Source organism: Lepeophtheirus salmonis, chromosome 5, assembly GCF_016086655.4.
Source record: "Lepeophtheirus salmonis chromosome 5, UVic_Lsal_1.4, whole genome shotgun sequence".
NCBI lineage: Eukaryota > Metazoa > Arthropoda > Copepoda > Siphonostomatoida > Caligidae > Lepeophtheirus > Lepeophtheirus salmonis.
Window position 1 is genome coordinate 30834652 of NC_052135.2, and position 22351 is coordinate 30857002.

Genomic DNA, 22351 nt, shown 5'->3' on the forward strand with positions numbered 1-22351 from the left:
TAGAAAAATAAGTATAAATGAACTTGAATATTATTAGAATATTTTCTCTACACTTACGATATTTTAAATGTAAAAGGTTCTTCTCTTAATAGAAGTAATTCATGTTCTCCCTCAAAATCATATATTAGACAGCTGATATTAGCAAGGGTCTTAATTCAGGTGTACCATATGTATTGCTCTGGCCTTCTCCTTGCACTCTTTTTTTCACTACAAACTACACAACACTAGTGTAGTTTAACAAGAGCTGATTTAAATTTAACCGATCACCGTTCACAAAACTAATGATGGGAGAGAGCAGAAAAATTGACAGCTGATAATAAAATAGAATGTATTTATTTATTGATTGAGATAATGGTATGTGCTACTTCACTTTCATACTAGTCAGATAATACCTTGTAGAGGGCGCTTTAACATTTAGGACTTTTAACAAGGACAGACCAATTTCAAGTCCTATATTATGCATATTTTCTTTTCTTTTTACACTGAAATACCGAAGCAGTAAGGTAAAAATATATGCATAAATAAACATTTTAGTTTAAAGTTAAAGCTTTGGGGTATGATGACATCACAATGTTACTAAAATTTACAAAAGAATACTCATGTAAAGCAGATAAACTCAGTACTATCGGAGGTAAAAAAATACGACATTTACAATAAAACTAAAATAATTGATGAAAATACTAAAAAAGGCACAAATTTAAATTGTATTAGAATCTTTTTCAATACCTTTAAATGATGTATTGAAGTCAACGGAAATTACTAAATTTTTCTTCATCCAAAGTCCACAAATTATTCCCCAAAGACGGTATTTTGATGGAAAGTGCTTGCAAATCTTGCTGCTGCAGCAAAAATAATTACTCTACTCTCCTAAGGAATTATTTGTTATTCTGTTTACTTTTAAGGGTTTGAAGCTTAGAAAAACAAAATCTAAAGCTTTGGTTTCCTATCATACTCCTCTGGAAATCCAGAATAAAATTATACCTTTGGTAACATAGCGTATTTTAATCCGAAACTAGACTAAGGATTTTAAGATACCCACAGCAGGACAACACACAAAGGTATGCAGTGGTGGCGGTTTGTTATTCAACTTTTTTTCGAATTTCGAATACGAGTAGTACTGTAAAGTTGTGAATTTGTATGAAAAATACCTATGGAAAATTGTATTTTTTTATAATGTTATCTTTAGGTTCCACATCTAGATCAAATTATGAAAAAAGACAAAACTCCTTACTTTGTAAGTATAGATACAAAGATAACATTCTCAGTTATTTTGCATAAAATACATTTGATAGACATTTTTTAACCTATTAAAAGGACTTCAGAAGTTGTTGTTTTCTTAGTTCTCCTAGGAACAAAAAAAGATAAAAAGTCAGTAAAATTCGGTGATCCACATGTAGCATGCATTATTTTCTTTCATTTTCCGAAAGAAAAGATCAAGATTTTCTTGATGTCATTCTCTTTTTTGGTTTTGTACAGTAACTTTAGAACAAAAAAATAATAATATTTTTTATAGGTTAGAATAATGTCTATCATATCTAATAAATGCCAAATAATGATTAATGCTGTATTTCTATCTATATTGACGATATAAAGAACTTTTGCCTCCTTTCAAACTTTGAACGAGATGTGCTACCCCAATATGATATCATAGAGTAAAGATAATTTGTATAGGTTTATTCATAGGATACGGTGTATGCCTCCAAAAGGAACAAAAAGACTTAGACAAAAAAATTGAAAAACAACCCGCCCTAATATACCAGGTGGTCCATTGAAATCTGAAAACTTACAAACTCAATAATTAATTGAGGTTGAGTGATTTGAGCGGTTTAGTCAAATAAAAAAAAAAAATCACTCGTAGTAAATTAGATAGAAAATATATCATTTATATGAAATTTAAAAGGGTGTCATTCTAAGATTGATTTATTATAACAGATTGGCATAGAATAAAAAAGCTACATATTCCTACTTATAAAAGAAAAAATTGCCATATCAAAAATTATCGCCAATTTTTTGTTTTTTTATTGACATCTACTCATGTATGTAATACCGTAATTCACCGCTATGTACATATATATTTGTTTATCTATTCACTCCATAGTCTAAGGTTGTTGAATAGGATGGTTTGGTTATGCAACTTTTTTGGATTTCGATTACAGCCAATTAATGTGATAGGAAGATAACCTATGCAAAATTTTATTTTCTTACGATGCATTTCTTTAGGTAGCACATTTTGTTCAAAGCTTGAAAGGAGACAAAAGTTCTTTATTTCACCAATAAGGATTAAAATACAGCTTTAATCATTATTTGGCATTTATTAATTAAGATAGACATTATTATTCTAGTCTATTAAAAACATTAATAATTTTTGTCTTCTAAAGTAACCCTATAAAGTAAAAAGAGAGAATATCATAAGAAAATTTTGATATTTCCGTATGGAAAATGTAAAAAAAAAATTCTTTTTTTTTTATGACATAAGAAAATGATATCAAAACTTTGTAAACATTTTTTAAATGTTAAAGACATGTCTATCAAAAATATTTGATGAAACCTTTCCTGCACTAGTCGTAATCGAAATTTGAAAAAAGCTTAAAATCAAACCTCTCTATTCTATTTCTTCACTCCGTAGTCAAAGGTTGTTGAATGATACATAAAGTGTCTCTCTTATTCCACAATTATTATGTTTATTAGATAAAATCTATAATTGAATTTAGAGAAAGTTGTTCAATGAACAATTCATATTTTATTATTATATTTTTTCCCTCAATTCGTATTTGATTTATTATTGTTAAGTTTGCAATTTTTGCATACTTATTTAGTGATTTTTAAAAGCATGTATTAGTTGAACTAAAATTTGACAACCTTTCAAATCTTTGCATTATTAAAAAAATGATAATAAATGAACAAGCTTTAAAATTGCAAATATTACGCTTTTAAGTACATAGTAGAAGTAATGGAGCCAGCATCCTTGGCCTTTAAGTCCCATGATTCATATTCAAAGTGCTCAAAACTATGCCATTAGATGAGCGGGAAACTTTTGGTAGTTGCATTTAAATTTGTGTTGGCGCTTATTTGGGACCAAGGACTGCAGTTCAGTCATACAGAAGGAGTGACGAGAATCTGGTGTATTTTTTATCTAGCCCGTTTTGTGGAATTCGTAGTCCTAAGAATGAATTTTCTTTTAAAAACTCACGTCATTATTATTTAACTCTTGAGTAGTCAACTTCCTTTTCTACGACATTCAATTATATTCAAAACCTGATTGAGCATTGGTGAGTGCTCATAAAGAGGATTTGTTGCAGAGTAATGAGTGTAAGATCTTGTTGGACTTAATTTAGAATTGAGGATAGATATTGGAGTAATTCTTGAAAATTCCCTTGTTTATTTCCTTCTAATTCTTCCTTCCTCCTCAAAGCTGCTTGTTGCTGATTTAAGGAAACATCATGAGAGCTAAGCTGTAAAAATATAATATGTTCGAACCATATTGCAATATAATGGAAGCATTAATATTTTGTTGAAAATATTTGCTATGGTCTTAATACACGGAGTTGATTTTATCTAGTGGTACACATTTTATTATTTTCAATTTTCAAGTGTAAAATTAAAATGAGAGGTTTTTTGAGGAAATTGATTTAACAAAACCATCTGAAAATAGTGCTTGGAACTACTTTTACTCTATATATTAGACCTCAGCTGTAATAATTGCCTGAATAAGAGACCTAAATCCCTTGCAGGTCTGGACTATATAGTCTGACTCGAGCTTGGCCCACTCCTTCTTCATGAAAGCTACTCTTCAAACTTGTGAGGAGTAGCACACATCCTCTCTTCCAGACGCTCCTAGATAGAGTAGACCAAGAGGTTCACGTCTAGAGAGGAGGGCGATCACATGGTGCAAATGTTCGGAAAGTTGTCTCTCATGAAGGTCTGGGTCTTAATTGCGCAATGGCACGGAACTCCGTCTTGAGAGAAAATAAAGTTTTCTCCGAACTTTTCTCTACCCCAAGGTAGCACTTTCTTATCCCGAAGTTAGATGTAAGCATCTGTATTGAGCTGCTCCTCCCCCTCCACAAAAACGGTAGAGAAGACTTCGTCTGTGATGGCCACAACGTCCAACACAATGGTGGCGGTGAATAAATCCCTGTTACAATAAACAGTGGTACGGATGCACCTGAACTCCTCGGATATGGATACGTGGTGAACATGCTGCGTGAGAGAATCTTCAAAATTGTTGCTCCATTTTATTCGTTCACGTTTTTTTAAAGTTTTTAATTGAGTTGAAACTTTACATAAGGAATCTTGAGCCACAAAGTTAATCTTTCACAGAGTTTGAAGACAATCGACGAATACATTTCCGATTTATTAAAATTTAAATTAAGTGTACCACTAGAAAGTATCAACACTATATATATCATATATCTTATTTAACTGAATCAACCATGAACATTTTTAGGTGAAAATCCAAGTACCGGTCCCAAGGATCGACTGTCTTAAGAACCTAATGAAACAGTCCTAACACTAGACAGGACCGAATAAAATAACAATAGAATAGCACAATAATTTTTTTAATTTCAACCTGAATATATGTTATTAATTTCCAAAATGTTTATCACTATCCTTGAACAGAAAAATATTTTAAGTATATAAAATAATTACGTGAGATACAAAGATTAACAATAAAGATTTGTTGCAGAGTTATAAGTCTCCGTTGGACTTAGAGTAGAATGAAGGATCGAAAATGGAGGAATTTGAGCTTATTTTCTTGCTGGATACAGATTGGGAATCTTTTTTATTTCCTTCATGTCATAGCTTCTCTCAACTAATAAAATGAGCTTCTCTCCTCCCATCAACCATTATTCAAATTGTCATAATTACTATCTTGATTTACCGGAGGTTTTTACAATAGCGACAAGTCCTATTTTTTACAAATATATTCATTATATCAGGCTTGGTTCCGTTCCCAATTTTTTCTGTTCAGGTGCACCTTCCTAAATTCGTTCAATTTGTATTAAAACAAAACGTCGAACAGGCGATCAATTTGTTTTAATCCTTTTGCTTGTGCGAAGTCATTTTTGAGATACAACAATTGACGTCACTAAATCATTTAACGTACACAATTTGGTGGAATTCATGGAGATAGTTCAGTTAGTCTATAGAATAATTCATTATATCTTTAACTGAAAAAAAAGTATTATTGTAGCCAATTGATCACACTGTCGTAGTTTGGTCACTTGGTTTTATATTTTGTCCATTACAAAATATGTATAGTGTATTTTTTTTCTCAGTTTTCGATGTTTTTGCATCTTTTTCTCCAATATGTGTTTTTGAATCTACATTGGACATATTCGAATTCCTTCATGTAATGCTTTCAACAATTCCTGACAGTTATTGGACAATAGTTTCGAAGCCCGGATAAATTTGCTAGCTACCAACTGATTTAGTCCTTTTTCTGTTTATTTTCGGATAAAAGGTTGTGGAAAACAATAAAATTAGCAATCTGTTGGTCTTGGGGTAAAATATGCCTTAGAAAAAAATAAGAGGGAACGAAGAAACAAAGTTCATTGATTTTTTTTCTCGGCTTAGGTGTTCAAAAATGAATGAAAAAAATGAGCAGCACTCATTTTTAATCAATATCAAAGTCTGCATTATAATCTCATATACTTATTTAGTTTTTGATTGATGTGGTCTGATTTAGGAAGCCTTCAAGACAAAGAGATAATCCCATACGAACGATAAAAAAATGTAGAAATTTTTTTGACAATATTTTTATGAAGAAAAACACATTTAGATTTTGCATAAAATGTATTACGATACTGAAATAAAGTTCAATGGATCATATAGGAGATTGACGACTTAATCCAATAAAACCAAAACAGCATCGTCATGTATTGCTTGAATTTCACTTAACTCTAAAAGCATTGTATCAAATGTACTCTTCATGCATGTTGTAAAATAAGTTAGACTACCTGAACAACAGATGTTGGGAGGTAGGCAGTATCCACTAGGTATATATTGACTGTACAACGACTCAAATCTAATTATACAAATGTATATATATATATGGTAGTAACAAATGAAGTGAATGATCTCTTCCATTTGGAAATTGGTATAGTGGATACAGTTATTTTAAGCCTTTAGCAAAATGATCAAATCCATGTTTCATATTTATATATAATATTACGTAGAAAGTACAATTTCTCAATCTGATTTCAAGCAATGCAAATAAGCCAATACTTTCTGCAAAATGTATATTATATTATAGAATTATTATTCCAAGTCTACAAAAGTAGAGAAGGGGGCAATGGCCCTCTATGGTTTCCGTATCACTGATCCGCTTATTATATTCTTTAGTTTAAGTCTTACAGGAAGACAGGCCCGTTGTCAGATCAACGATATGTGGAAATCACTCAATTGATCTGCTACTGTACCGGATGCTCCATTGAAATATGAATACTTCTTAATTGAAGAAATTAATGAAGGTTATGTGATTGAAATTAATTCGTATTTTAATTTATTAAAGCATATACAATTAGTTACAAAAACAAACATCAGCTCTCTAGCTAACTTACAAGTCGAGAAAATGGCACTTAAACATGATCGACGAATTTCCGTTCGCACACTCCAAGCAGTTGGTAGTCTCCAGGACCACTGTCTACACCGTCAGCAAAACCGAAACATTGAAAGGAAGAAAGGCTCTGTTCAAAAGGACAAACTGGACCCGGACGAGTAAAACAAAACTACTCAGACCAATCCCCTCAAGGTCATGAAGGTCCATGCAAGAGATCTTAGGCTTTCACTCCATACTATCCAGAGAGCTCTCAAAAAAGTGAGTGGAAAGAGTGTTGTAAGCATGCAGAGGCCACTTTTGACAACTACTTTGAAAAAAACCATTTCCTCCGTTGCAAGACTCTTTTGAATGAGTCTGTTGAACTCTTTTTTTTGACAAATTTGAACACCTTACAGCCCTGATGTTAAGACATTCGACTACACTTTTGTGTTAATGTCGAGGGGAAGGCCAGCAGTATCCGTCATCCAAACACCAAGGCCCTCAAAGCCACTGTCATCCAGTCCTCGGACACCTTGCTAGATTATTATATCCGCAGCAGGTGCCAGGCCTTCTGCCACCGCCTTGAGCCCATCATTACGACTAAGGGCGGGTATATTAATGATTATGAGAGCTCAAATACACATCTTTTTATTGTATTATTTTTTTTGAAGTTTAAATTTCATAGTGTTCCGACAACTCGTTAATAACATAGAATGACATATAAACTAAAATAAAATATCTTTATAGTACGTGCCCTGTCAATTGTGTTTCAATATTTTTTTAAAACGGATCAAGCTAAACTTATACCCAGGGATTCCAATTCAGATTATTTTGGGCATGTTAAAAAAAAAGAAAGCAAAAATGAATATGGACACTCTAAGAATTGCAAGAATCTTTTGTTGGAGAACAATTTAGCTGTCATGACGTTTCATTTGATCCGCTATCGTAAGGGGTGGGGGAAGGGAGGGGGGTGAGAAGGAATTTTCAAGAACATGGTGAAGAATTACATTTATGTCGATCCTCAATTCTACTCCTATTACAACAACCTTAAACTTTAACATAGGTAAAATGAGCCCTGGTCGAAATTGTTTTATTTATGATATATTTTATTTATGCATGTATTATATCAGTGTTCAACGATACTAAATGTTGTGCAGAATTTCGAATTTCAAACAATCATTAGCTGTGTTGATTTTAAAGGAAGAATTACTCCCCTGTCGATCTTCAATTCTACTTGGATTCCAATAAGGACTCACAATGATAACTCTGCAATCTTTAGGTTTACCCTCCGTCTTTTATGGGCACACATAAATATTCTATCAGATTTAGAATATAATTGAACATAGTAGAAAATAAGTTTCACTCCTAAGGAATTAAATAATAATGACAATTGGTTGAAAATACTTTATTAAAAAAAATGAAATTCGAAAATAATTTCAAATTTAAAAAAAGAAAGAAAATGTTTGGAAAATTTCAAACACTTTGAAGCAGTGTCGATTTTAAAGAAGGGCATTGGGAACACTTATACTCTGGTCCCAGCACTTTAATAAAAAAAATAGGAGACCTATACAAAGTTATTTCCTTTGAAAAACTAAATTCGAAATTGAATCCGAGTTTAAAAAAAAGGACTTCGTGCTCCGGACTTTGTTAAGTCTCCTCTATAGCCGCCTTTGCTCTGTCTACCATTTTCTTAGGAAGTCCAATACAGATAAGTACTCGATTACCGTTTTACTGTAATAATACCATCATCTTAAAGATTATGCTTCTAGAATTTTCCTCCATTCAATTTTAACAGCCCTGTTGTCATAATAAGTAAAGATCAAATAATATGACCTGCCGGTCAAAAAAATAAATAATAATGTGGTCAACATCACTAAGTATAATGGTTGAGCAAGGCGGAGTTTAGCTGTTATACCGCGTTATTTGACTAGCTTCGAACAACTATTTGAACAGTGAAATAAAAACCAAACCAACTCCATATCTAGCAATTATTGTAGTCATAAATTATTACTATGTCGATGTATGATTATACTCTGAATCCAACAAAGAGTATAATTCCACAACAAATCCTCAGAGTTACTCTTCCCCTACTAGTAACTACTTTATACTTATAATATGTTCTCTCTTCAAGAATAATAGTAAACACTTTGGATAACAAAAAACATATATTAATTGTTGCTATTACAAAAAGCCTGCCGCTCTTCCAATTATCATATTTTACCCTACCTAGTTTTTAAGAAAATATGTAAAAATGTATTAAAATACATTCACATTTGTAGAGTTTATAGTATATTCATGTGTATAGCATACATATACATAACACAAGTACTATTAAATCTATCAGTATGTTCCAATAATTGATTTCTCTTCATTGTTCAGAGATAATATATGTAATATAAAAAATATATAAAACTGAGTATTAGGGTGGTTGGTTTTTCAACTTTTTTCGAATTTCGATTACGGCTAGTTCAGAAAAGGTGTCAATAGGTAAGAAAATATCCAATACCAAATTTTATTTTCCTACGATGTAATCTTTAGTTAGCAAATCTAGTTCAAAGTTTCAAAATAAGTCAAAAGTTATTTAGTTCACCCATGCTTGTTGGCAATTATTAATTATGATAGATATTACTCTATCCTATAAAAAACATATGTAAAGTTGTTTTTTTCTAAAGCTACCCTATGGGGCAAAAACATGTAATGTAAAAAAAAAAAAAAAAAAAAAAAAAAAGATGCGCGCTATACACAGATCATCGAATTTTCCTAACTTTTTTCTCTTGTTTTAGAAGAAAAAAAACCTCTTTAAACCTCTTATATAGGTTAAAAAAATGTCAAGCAAACTTACTCTAAATGTCTTTTTATTAAAAATGTGAATAGTGTTTGTCTTCTTTCATAATATTACCTGGTAAGATAACTCAACTTTGTATAGGTATTTTCCATACCAGATGACAACGTTTCTGTACAAGTTGTAATCGAAATTCTAGTAAGTTGAAAATCAAGCCTCTCTAATGAGTAGTATGCCTTATTCACATTATAAACCGCGTTCAATGCAAGCCTTCAGTCAAATAAGTACATTCAATTTATACATATATTTCAGAAGCTACTTTACCTTAGCATGTATGTACCTATCTAATCTAAGCAGGTCATGTTGTTCATATCATATTTTTAAAACTATTCGCATAACGACAACAAACTCCGTCTTTGTGATTCAGGTTTTTAAAGGACAGTATAATATCTTTTTCTCAATCAAGATTAATCATAATATATAGATATTTATGCATTTGTGTTAGACAAAGTTTATTATGGCAAACAATTCTATCAAATAGACAAAGTAGACTTGATCCTGCGTACATGACTGTGTCCTTGTAGCAATGTTCCAAGGTTTGTAATTGTACATTTATGAAGGAGCAGGCTCATGAGGAAATATTATGCTCTCCCCTGCAGTAGTTTCCTTTAAAAAACAAACGTAATGATTAATTTATTCAGCATACATGTACAAATAATTTATATTCAATCGATTTAGTTTAGTGTTGGGTCGACTCGAAAAATTATCAAATTAGGAAATTTACTTAAGTCAATGATTTTTCCACTCGATTCAAATGTAGGGTAGAAGAAATAAGTATCCCTGCTTATCCTTAAATACCAGTCGCGTCATTAGCTCCCCCCTCAATTTGTATCATAACGAGTGGTCGATTAATATCTGACAATTTGAATTTCAATATATCAATAAACTTCAACAAGATATAATTTATTAATCAACAATAGAATTTCAAAAAAAAAATACCATAAATAGATAGTTGTCTGTGCACTCTTCATCATTAATTTAGCCACTCTTAGTGGCAATGATGGCTTCCAGGTGGTGGCAGAAGGACTGACACCCGCTGGGGATGTTGTTTTCTATTTCGCACAAATAAGAATATGTAAGGGGTACTCTATAGATGGTTCTAAAAAAAAGTATTAAATTTCAAGACTTTAGTGCCATAGATTTACCTCTAAATATTTTTCTAAAAAGTTGAAAGTTAGCCAAAGATATATATATATATATATATATAGACTAAAAGGAAAATGTTGATACCCTGAAGATCTCAAATTTCTAACATTTAAAAATTAAGCTCCACCTAAATGCACATATTGCCGTCCCAACAAAAATTCCATAATATTGTTTTTTATTATACGAGTACTGTAGAGAAAATAATTATTTGATCTCTTTCCAACGATTTTGTAAGTTTGTCCACAGATTAAAAAACAGAACGGTCTATAATTTGAATGGAATGTTTATTTTGACTGTGATATACATGATATAAACAAAAAAAAAGTGTTTGGAGGAAGAAAAATGCGTAGTATAACACCCTAAGAACACCAGGAGTGAAAACATATGGTTTTAAGAGTGTTTATTTGCCCAGGTGAAAGGACGAGTTCACTGCATCTTGTGTGGTAACTAGTGTTGAGACTCTGTCCAGCACCAAAATAAATTTCGGTTTGGTCTTAAGTGATTTGTGTCCAGGCAGTATAGCATTTTTTCGGTCGCAATTTGTAGACCGATTTTTTTGCTTTCACTTTACGGACCGGTTTTTTTTTCGGTCTCAATTTATGGACCGATTTTTTTCGGTCTCATATGTTATGAAACCCCAATTTCTTTTTTTCTAGTCAACCGTTATTGATTTTTTCCAAAAAAATCTCAAAAGTACACGATATATACAATTACTAAGATTCACAATTAATTAAGACCGGAAGAAGTTAGTTTCTATGTTCTCCAAATGTTAGGACCAATGGAAGATAGAGGGAATCGGTTCAACTCATAATTCAGTAATCCACGAGAGGCAAAAGTATTAAAATTCATCCGAGCTATCTCTTTTTAAATTTCATATGACGTCATTATACTTGAAAATATATTGGATGCTATGTTATAAACAATTTATCTGAAAAAACGGTCTAGACCGATTTTTTTGGGAAATAACTAGACTGAATTTTTCTATGAGACCGGCCCAACATTTTTGTTGTACCGAATTAGTTCGATCCAACAAAAAATATACTGGTGTAATGGGTCTTCTAGCCTCTAAATTGAGCCAACACACAACAGCATGGCAAAAAAGGAGTGGCTCAAAAATAAGCACATTTAGGTTTTTGAGTGGCCTAGTGGGCAGACTTACAAAATTGTCAAAGGATCAGATACATATTTTGTCCATTGTATGTATACATTGAAGATTTATGTTTTTGTGTTAAAGTACCACATGATATGAATAAATAGATAGAAAAATGAAGAGTATTATCCCGAAAATGCTCTCTCCCCTGTGCGGCATGGTTATTTTATGTCTTTGGAGTGTTTGACTAAAATTAAATGACGACTTCGCGGCATCGAAGAGAGGATGGATCCATCATCCGATAAATCTTTGCCCAAAACCTCCAAAAGTACTAATACTTATTTCTACATCTGTATATCATGACTATATTGGGTATACCTCGATCCAAAAAAACGTCTATAGTAATAGTATCCTGAAGGGGTTCCAGTTTTTTGCACACTCAGGATAAAAATAACTTCCTATAACTTAGATCTAATGGTGAGTTGATTTTCGAATTCGAAGAAAACCCAAGTCGACTTCAAATTTTACAGATCAAATTTAGTGATTTTATCACTCAACCTAATAAAATGATTAGAATATCATAGCACAGTTGTCCGTTAGTGATTTTGTAATCCATCATAATTTCAAATGAGGTTCTTCTAATCTCTTAAGAGAGAGAGACTTGACATATACCACGGTTTTGTTACAAATGTTGCAGGATTCCAAATCAGCTACTAAAATATATTAGTTTATTACTCTTCATAGAGCAAAAAAAAAAAATCGCAAAAATAGTTCATGAAATGCTGGTCATGAAATCCAAAACTGGTCTGATTATGATTTTTCGTGGATCCAACTAATTTAGTACTTTGAAAAAGTTTGTTCTAAACCTATTTCAAAGATAAATTCGATCTAGATCCGTGACGATTTGAAAACGATTAAATTTCGGTGTAAGGTCTGAAATTGCGGTCTTGACTTATGAATATTGGTTCAACTCGGTCTAAAAAAAATCAAATAAGACCGAATTGAAACAAAGTTCGGTCTTGACCGATCTTTGTTTAAAATTTGAAAACAGTTAAATTTCGGTCTTAGATCGTGGGCTTTGGACCATAATTTCGGTCCAAATCCGACTATAAATATTATTTAAACCCAAATTGAAAAAAAGTTCGAACTTGGATTGAGTCTCAACATTAGTAAGCAGACACAGACAGTACTTTATTGAATATAAATTAATAAATAGACTGTACTGGGCCAACGTAGTAAATTAATTTGTTCCCTTTTTTGTCTAATTTTTGGACAAAAATTCATCCTTAACGATTTGACTCAAGTCAACACAATTCTAATTTAAGTAGATAGAAGAACAAGTGAGGAGGAGGAATGACCATGAAGTGTGTTTTCAGATAACACAAACTTTTGTACTACATATGTACACCGTACATTGATTGTAAATTAATCATAGTACAATTGTTGAACATAAAATTATCAAGTATTCTCTTTACTGTGTACATAGATAAGTATAATAAATGCGGTCTACACGCTTAGGAAAAATCGGTATTAACTCCTCAATTAATTTACTATATAGAAAAATTGATATACAGCCCTCCAAGCCAACATCACTTTTGGAGCACACTTGTAATTGATCCATTCACGGAGTGGGGACTCAAAATTTAATTTCGAGGTTTGTTTACACAACCAAATGACAGCTGAAACACAAAATAAAAAGTTTTGTTTTCATCCCATGTCTCTAACAAAGCAACAAAAAAAAGGCAACGAAAGTCATTTTCAGCCCCATACAGCCCCACAGAACTCACGCTTCAGCAGGAACAATATGACTGACTCCTGTCAGTCCTCCATGTGGCCCTGCTCCAGCCCTGCCACACCTCTCATGAAAATTTGGATTAACTCCCAGCTGCCATCATGACAGCGTGGTACTCGATAAACACGCGAATGTACATTGTATTCTGTTGTCAGCGGCTTCTCCTTCTAAAGTATTTTAATTAGTAAAAATATGGTATCTAAGAGAACGTTGACTATAAACTCGAACTCGTATATTTATTATATCTGTATTTATTTTTTTGAGGGGGGGGGGGAACCATAGTTTTCCCTTTTTTTGAAAATGAAAAAGGAAAGCAAAGCTCAGTTAAATTCTTATTAATTTTAATTTCAATTATTGGATTTGTAAATTCCCGCTGCACAATCAAATCCGAGGGCCCTGTATAGCATTAAGGAGTCTTAATCTTTTAGAAAGCACAAAAAAAAATTATAGTTTTAATTTTAAGATACTAACTTTTTTTATAATAGAAAACTTAAAAAAATTATTTTCCTTGTTCTTTCATTGAAAGTGATAGTTTGTGGATGATTACAAAAAAAAAGTTCAATATGTGTCGATCATCCAACACACGTGTACGCTCTTGTTGGTATAAAACCTAAAAAGTGATGGTTAGTTAGGGGTACAAGTTTTGTAAGAAAAAAAAATTGTGTGAGGAGAAGGTGGAAGGGAGACACATAGTACTACCAAATTAAGACCCTTTTGTTTAGGTATATTAACTGCCTTTTATATGATTTTGAGGAGAAATTGAATTACTGCTATAAAGAGGAGAACTTTCTGTTTCATCTTTAGATGAAAATATTTAATGATCACTTTTGCGTCTTCTAATTAGTATGATTGGAACTCATCCATGATGGTAGCATCGTCCAAAAGCCATAACATTCATATATGATCTTAACCTTCTATCGTTTACTTGCTGAACTTCTGAATAATAACGATAAAAAAGGATTTTGGGTGTAAAAGTTGTAGTTGACTTGTGGACTGAAATGTTAGGAGGTATAAAAGGACGGAGGGTAGTCGTTCAGGTAGACGAAACTTCAGATAAACAAAGTTTGAAGATGTATTTAATATAATCAAACGAAAATAATCAATTATTGCTGAAAAAAATCCAAAGTAAGCTAGATCTACCCCAAAATCAGATAGCCTGGCAACATTGCATATATTGGTCCCCAATACAACTCCTTTCAAATAAAAGCCCTGAATTTATTTTTAATTTTCTTTTATTTTGCGGATGAATTTTGGCTACTTTAAGTTAAGGATAGAAGGAATCCACAATTTCAATGATCCGGGTTGGTTTGAATCTTTAGTCTTAAGTATTCGAATAGATTTTTGGGATCCAGATTCAAAACCAAAATTAGATGGATACTTGTCTCAAATTTTGAAAGCATTTTTTTTCAAATGTCAAGACTAAATTTAATAGGATCCGGATTAAGGTTACATTTTCGATAATTACTGATGTCGAAACAATAAATAACCTAATGTTATTACAATTAGAAACATATCGGTTAGTTATTATTATAATAATATTGGACAAGTTATTACCTTTATTGAATCTCGCAACTTTTACTCCGAAAAGAAGCAAAGGCATAAAATCAGTTGGCAGTTAACCAATTCTTCCAAATACGGTATTATTATTCAATAATAATTCACAGCTTAATAAGAACTAATTCGTATCCAAATAATCAATGTTAAGAAACATCGACAAATGACAACCAAATACAGTATATATTTTGTATTAGTGAGGCAATATCTCATAAAATAACAACGCGAAGCAACTTTTTAACTAGATATCGCCGCTAATCAAGATAAATAAAGTTTACATTCGATATAAATGCATAATATTTTTTTTATACAACTAAAATTAAGTATTATGCAATACTTTAAGCATTTTAAAATCCGGAAAATCTAAACGATCTGTTTAATGATCCGTAAATCTTCAAGTATCAGAAGCTGGTTCAGATTTCGGATCCTTTCGCGTAATACAAGCTTACTTATACCGTATCTAGGTACTTCGAGTCAGGGTCCAGATTCTCCCTGTCTTTACTTTAAGTGCAAAGGGTTAATAATAAATAAAAAATTACACAAAATTGACAAATTTTTTGAAAAAGTATGCATAAGTAATATAGACTTAATTTTGTGAGAAATAATTATAGCTTGGTTTTGTGTTAACGCCCACATATGGAGAGTGAAGCTTACTTACTTTTCCTTTAGTTGTTTGAAGCTATTTATAATTTTTCAATTGATGAAGTTCACTTATTGCGAAGAAGAAGCCTAAAAGTATTCGTGAGTACACTAAACGAGTGGATTTAATCGTAGTTGATCAAAATACCAACTATCTTTTTGATAAGTAACTAAGTTATGTTTTAATAAGGAAACCATATCACTGTATGATGTAAGGAGATAATCCTTAAGCAATTAATTTAATTAATAATATCAATATCATGAAAGAGATATTCATATTTATATACTAATGGTTTCCATACCCGGTTCAGCAACTTATATATAGACTTATGTTTTCTGGTCGTTTTTTTTTTTTTTTTTTGCGTCAAAATAAGCAAAAAAAAAAAAAAAGGCTCTAAAATATAGAAAAAGGGGCTTCCATATATCCAAAATTGAACAATTTGTATTTGAAGAAAAAGGCAGTTTTATAAGAATAATTTAAAGAAATAAGTGATATTTTATAATTGTAATTTATCCATAAACTTTGTTATATCAAATCGACCAATCAATATTTCAGAACGATTTACCTCGGTCAATTTTTGCCTTCGATCAGTATTTGTAGTTTTAAACATACTAAAACACCGCTCAACGTCCACATTAGTAGGTAGTAAATTTGAAGTGTGATTTTCAGGAGTATTGTTAGACAGAGGGATCTCATGATATTACGTCTAAACTTTTGCATAAATCAAATATAAGGATTTCAAAATTTGTTGCAAGATTCAAGGCGGATTATTCAAAAGTCAATTTTGTGTTAAACTTATCCTTCCAATAATTGGCTGTTGTCAGAATCTGGCTCCTTCATATATCTTATGTTATAGTTGTGGGTGATTAGTTGGTTGAGTAATTAGTATTTAGCGATAGGCAAAGGTCTTAAAAGTGCTGGTTTTTCTTAAATAAATCTGGTTTCAATAACCCAATCTGAATACATCGTACTAATTTATAATTTTTACATGACGCCAGCTCTGATGCCATCAATTTGAGCTCTCTACATTGTTATCTGGGGAGTTATTCAAGTTCAAATAATTAAGCAAATTTCAATTATGAAAATGAATTAAAAAATTGTTTTTTGCATATTCAAAATTGAAGCAATTAACTCATTTTCACAAATCGCGTCAATAAAAACTCAGGGGGCTACATTGCAATATTTTAATTTGATACCAATTATTCAGCCAAACCATTTTTTTTCGGTAAAGTCGGCAGACTTCTCCTGTGATGGGCACAATATCCAAGACCATGGTTGTGGTGAATAAGTCCTTGGCATGATAAACTGTGGCAGGGATGCACCTGAGCTCCTCGGATATGGTCATAGGGACAATCTGCGTGAGAGAATCTTTAAAATATATGTCCTTTGTTGCTCCATTTTACTCGTTCTCCTTTGTTTTGTTTTTAATTGAGTCGAAACTTTTCATATATGGAATATTGAGTCACAAACCCTTTGTTTCATCGAGTTTGATTTAATCGACGAAGAAATTTCCAATTTATTAAAATCAAAATTAAGTGTACCACTAGATAAAATCAACCCTGTATTACGTGGCAATTGTACAAATAATTGAATATCTCTCAATGTGGCTTAAAAAGAACAAATATGTTATGTCCTTAAAATATATAAGTGTCCATCAATACAAGTTCGGGTAATTCCATGGTTAAAAAGTAGCTTTCCTTCACGGTAGGACCAATGTCATGGTGATGTAAGGACAAATGGTCTCTTTGTGTGTGAGTTGGTACCTTCAAGGAATCGAATGACTAATTTGAAGTAATTTAATCAGTTATATACGGAGGATAATAGATGGCTCATGAAGTAAATCCGTAGAGTAGAGATTGTTAAATACCTTACGGGCCTCCCATCTGTCCAAGTCTGGGCGTTCCAAAAGGCAATAGCTTTTTTCTCAAAGTCCATAGATTTTGTGATGGGCTCCAAATAATTGAGCCAAGAGTAATAAAAGTACCAAATATCTCCTACTATTTAGAAGAGTCTTTGTTAATTAAACGCATTTATTTTTAGAATAATGAAGTATATGTTATAAAAATGGCGCTTACCGTTTATGTGCCCAAGCTTTCTAAATATGGAAACCCTTTTAGCAACTCCTAATGTTGTACAAAAGATATGTGTACGATTTTGTAGATAGGTGATTAAATAACAAAACTGTAAATAAATATAAAAAAAAACCACTTGCTTGTTGATGCTTTAATAAAAAAATTATTAAGAGTATTTCTTCATGGTTTAATATGTTTTAACTTTTTATTTTGTAAATTAGATTCTGTCTAGTCTCCGATTTCACAAATAACTATGTATGCAATCAGTTCCAATATTGTTTGAATCATCATACAGAGAGTATAATTCATTCGTCACACTAAACCAAAATCAGTAGTATCTTAGATTACGAGCAATATCTATGTCTGAGAAGTGCTCGTAATACGAAATTATAACAGGTTTTTTTTGTTTTTTTAATGTTCCTTTAATTGGTTCGATAGAGTTGCACTGATTAAGTATAAGTGCACATTATAGTATTACAACTACTCCATATAACCTAGGAATCTTTTGGTGAATTCCATATTTATTTCTCTAGGAATCACCGGGGTGCGAACGTACACACATCGAATTCAAGAAAATAACTCCCGAGTGTGCTGTCCATGAGCTATGAAAATTACATAGAGTGGTTGATTTTTAATTAGGATGGCAACCGTGATTCAAGGGGCGGGTTTACATTTAGAAAGGCCAAAAACAAGCAAACATGTGTAGCCTTATTCCTTTATAAAAATTTGAATTTAATTTCGAATCTTGTTATTTATAACATCATTCAGATACTTTTTATGTCATTTTTTACAAATGACCTTTTCTTAGAAAATATTTATTAATTCATTTTTGTGGGTTTCACTTTCTATTAATCCAGCACGAGGGCTGGACAAATGTCACGCATGTTTTCCACCTAAAAAGAGCCCTACCCTCAACCATTTGATGATTACATAAATGTATCGTTTTCTGATTAATCGTCGTACCCTCATCAGAATCTTCATTTGCACCACTGTGGTCATACACACATTGTTTACAAGATTATTTCTATTCCTAAATTATAAATTAGGAATTATATTCATGGCAATTAAATCAAAAAGTTGTTTAACCCCTTTCATAACATTCCAAGTAAAGTAAGTCCATAAAACGAATCTTTTCTTACAATAATTTAATTTGCGTTAATATTTTCGTGAGAAACTGATAGAATTATGTATACCAGACATTATCTAAACATAGTATATACACATTATACATGGTGGGGATTTAAAATCCAAAACAAGTTTAGACCACAATACCTTAGCAACCATGAAATACAGGGTTATGAAATTGTGTTTACATGATTCAACCCACAAAACTGTGTAAAGAAAACCTTTGAAATCTCCTCAAAAATAAATGCCGTGCAGAGCTCACGCCCAAGGAGAATATTGAGTTGACGAAGCTCTCCAAATCAACTATTTACGACTTTATCAAGGCTTTCAAGAGTTTGCTGGGTCAGAAGATCTGCAAGGAAGATTCATGATCGTTCTGAGAGTAAAAATATGCACTACAGACGTCTTTGCAGGAAATGAAGAACCTGGTTGGCAAAATGAACATTGACCCACATACCATTAGGACCACCGTCCGATATAACCTGACGAACAAGAGCTACGCCTTGAAGATCAGCCATATGCTGTTCGAGGCTATGAAAGTCAAGAGAATTGAGCAAAGTTCGAAGCTCCTAATCTCTCTGAAGCGTAGAGCAGCTGGTAGTATTCGGCTCTTCTCCTACGAGAAGATCCTTTGTGTAGATCTCAAAGTCAACAGGGAGAATAACGTATAGATAGTAAAAGACCCTTAGGATGATCCAATCATAGGAAGGACCAAGTTTCCACCTTCAGTCCACGTCCTCCTCTTTGCTATCAGTGAGGGTTATGTCATGAACCCGAACTTCATTACTAAAGGGTAATACATCACCAATTATTTCTTTCTTGATGTTCTGAGAAGCGTGTAAAAACCCTTAATGGGATTGGTGTCTGCTGAAGGCCACATATCTTCTATCAGGGTGGGGCTCTTACCCAAACTTCCAATCTTGTCCGAAATTGGTGTTCAGACAATTTGGAGATATTTTTGGCAAAGCAAATGTGGTCTTCTATCTATAGAGTGCCTTGGAGAGAAAGTCAAACAAACGTTCACATATCCCTGTTGACCCTGAGCAATCTTCCATTATCGAGTGTCCAACATGGTTAAGAATTTCTCATCATGGCATGTGCAAGGTTCAGAGCCAGGTTTGATGAGGTGGGTTGGTTGATGGCCTTCACATTTGTGAATTACTGAATTAATTTTTGGAAATAAATTGTAATTTACATTATCCTTAAATTTTCTGGATTTAAAATCCACTCCCTGTATATTTATAGTTCTTTAACCCATTTTCATTTTTATTTGTCTAGTCGTCTATCATTTATAATTCTTTTGAATAAAAAAAATTGCAATTTCAAATAACTAATTAAAAAAATTAGTTCGGATGTAGATAAAATTTCATTTTTCCTTTGTATGTATGTACAATGATACACAATTCGGCCATTTATTAAGTGGTTATAATCCAAAACAGACACATTATGAATTTGTCTAAGACTTTAATTGTATCTTGTTATATTTCCTCCTCATGTATTTAGAAGTAAATATATATGGAAATTAAAATAAGTAATGCAAAAATACTTTAGCAATGTATTGACTAACAGAATAAATATGTAGAATCCATCTTGTTTTAGAACCTACGCTTTAATATAAAAAAATTAATGACAAAAATTATTTCCTTTAGTTAAGAGAGATCCGTAATTTCTACAAAAAAAGAAAGACAAAGTTCGAAATTAAATTCAAATTTTAAATTGGTATAGGCACAAAACATCCGCCTAAAATCAAATTGAGTTATGTAAATCGTACATTTTTATAAATGATCATTTAATTGCTCAGATGGAGTTACACTGATTAAGTTTAAGACAATATTATAGTATTACATTTACTCCATTTGACCTAGGAATCTTCTTGGAAGTTCATATACGATATACATGATGTATATTTCCTTATCTAAACATATGGAATGGATCCAAATTAGTCAGAAAATTTACCAGTTTTGGAACTTTCGCCCTTCTTCGACAATTCTTATACCCAAAGTTACATACATTCCGTTAGAATTCAAGGCCATGTATTCATGTAGCCAATTAACTTTTCGGAATCCATGGATGAAATATTATCAGAGGAATAAAAAATTGCGTTGACCAGCATAATATAGATTAACAATAAGTTTCCAAGATGGAAATAAAATAAAAGACAAAGTTGGCATTATGTGGATTTTTTAATTCGAGTTTCTTCTATGCAATATATTTTATGTAATAAAATACATTGCTATCCGACAGAACGTTGACTACAATAGATGTATTTTTATTATTTACAGATTTGACTGTATTTACACAAATACGTAAAAGGCAAATTGGATATCCTGGAAAAGTAGTTTGTTGTCAGCTGTTTCTGCTTATTTCAACTTTAGTGTTCTGAACATTGATTGGTTCAATTGGAATTCGTTCTTGTTGAGCTGTAAATAATTCCCAACAATTACCTATTGAATACTAATTCCATAAGCTGGGAATAATTGGCTAACTAGTAACTGCTTTGGCCATTTTTCTCTGTTTTTTTAAAGTAAAGGTTGCAAGATACTATAAAAGTAATGACAGGTATGCCATAACTAGCGTTGAGTAATAAAAAACTACATTTAAAAATTAGAAAGGGAAAAACAGTTGTTGCGTGTGTTCTTTTTCTTTTTTGTTCATTATTTAATCGTTTGTTGGGGTATTTAGCTTATCATTCTGATGAAAGCGTTATTGTCTATCTTTAGTGTAAATTGTTTTAAAAATGTGTCATAAAATAAATATATATGAATTTAGGTATAATTACAATATTTTCCCCACACTAATGTTATTTATATGTAGAAGGTTCTCCTCATTAAAGCAGTAATTCATATGATATTAACAAGGGGCTAAATTCAGATCAACCATATGTATCACTTTTGCCTTCTCCTCGCACTCTTTTTTTTTTTTTTTTTTTTTTTTTCATAATAAACTACTCCACTCTATTCATAGTTTAACAAGATATGATTTAAATACAAGTAATCACCGTTCAAAAACAAATAAGGAAGTAGAGCAGAAAATTCAACAGCTGATAATAAAAATTTTACTCTCTCTTTCTCTTCAAGTTCTTAGTCTTAGTACCAAATGCTTGTGTTGTGTGGTCCATATTTATTAAGTCCGATCCAGTCTCAGGACTATCATTACTAAAACTTAATAAACTAAAATAAAGTTGGATGACGTTATTAAGGGTCAAACTTTATTCGTATTTTTGTACTGATATGCAGGACACGAACTGGACCAAGACTGAATTGAACGGGATTGGATTATTCAATTCTAAATAGAGACTGACACAGCTCTACCAAATGCTACTTAAAGCAATCATAAAAAACATATATCCTTTTTATCTGTAAGTCGTCTATATATTTCATGAGTATAGTTTTGTCAAGATATTAATATTTTTGTACAGGTTTTTGGTACGAAATATTGATATCGGTATTTCGATACTTTTTAACTAAACATCTAGTGCAACAATTTCGATAAGTATGATTCACATGCACTTTTAGGGTCTTAATAAGCCCTTTTGTAATGAGGCAAAGG